This window comes from Mus caroli, unplaced genomic scaffold, assembly GCF_900094665.2.
Source record: "Mus caroli unplaced genomic scaffold, CAROLI_EIJ_v1.1 scaffold_13969_U1_1, whole genome shotgun sequence".
NCBI lineage: Eukaryota > Metazoa > Chordata > Mammalia > Rodentia > Muridae > Mus > Mus caroli.
Window position 1 is genome coordinate 17,917 of NW_018390805.1, and position 912 is coordinate 18,828.

General features: G+C 38.9%; 1 long non-coding RNA gene across 1 annotated transcript in view; it reads left to right on the forward strand.

The window, feature by feature from the left end:
• The window catches only part of LOC110288838, a 2,878-nt gene extending 2,185 nt beyond the window's left edge, over positions 1-693 (forward strand). Inside the window, exons 2-3 of the long non-coding RNA XR_002377303.2 lie at positions 233-359; positions 478-693. This is a non-coding gene — a long non-coding RNA (uncharacterized LOC110288838). The remainder of the gene's footprint in view (positions 1-232; positions 360-477) is intronic.
• The last annotated feature ends 219 nt before the right edge of the window (positions 694-912 follow it).

Sequence of the window (912 nt, forward strand, 5' to 3'; positions counted from 1 at the left end):
CACAGTGTGTGTCATTTGTTTCCTGCTTTTCTCCCAGCTTGTCTCAGACCTACCAGGGGAAAAGTAGCTGTAGTTTGCCTGAACCCAGCATGAAGGCACAAAACAAAACTCTTGTTTCCTAAAACCCCTCTGTAATTGATAATATTCTGGGCACCCTTCTCCTGTGAGACAGATTAATAACACCACTACAACTTGAGTCAAGGGCTATGCAAGCCATCTACCTTGATTCCAGGAGGAAGAAGTGTCTATTGAGTGCTGGGAGGGGAGCTCAGGCAACCTCTGAAGTCTCCACCTGGTGAACACAGGGCCACTGCACACAAAGGGGAGGAGCAGGCGACTGAGCAGTGGAAGCTGGAGTGGTGAGTCCTCCCTGGGTCTGGGTGGGAAGACAGATGGGTAGACAATTGGAGGGCAGTCAACAATGGCTCAGTCAACAAGCCCACACAGATTTCTGCAATATTTCATTTTAAACACCAGAGGCAGAAGACCCGTGGATCCAGCGCTTTCAAGTAGGATCACAAGCTGGAGTTGTCACATGATTCATTTCCTTGTATTATGGAAGCCACTGCGTTTATGATTTACTACACCTTGGCATGTGTCTAACATCAAATGCATAGTTAATTATGTTTTGTTTTATGTTGTACTCATTTGCATAAAATCATGTTAGTTCCTTTTATTTCAAATGTAAGTAGCCTTTTATCATCATCCCATCTTATTATTATAATTATTGTTTATTTTATAAGAATTTTTACTTGTTTACAAGACATTAATTTCTGATTTGTTATATTCATACTGTAAGCTATTAAAGGGCTTTATATTTTTAATTTGCAGATTTATTTATCTTTTTAACATTTTATGAGTTTTTAAATTATGTAGCTGGTATCAATCTTAATTTTTAAAATTTATCAGAAA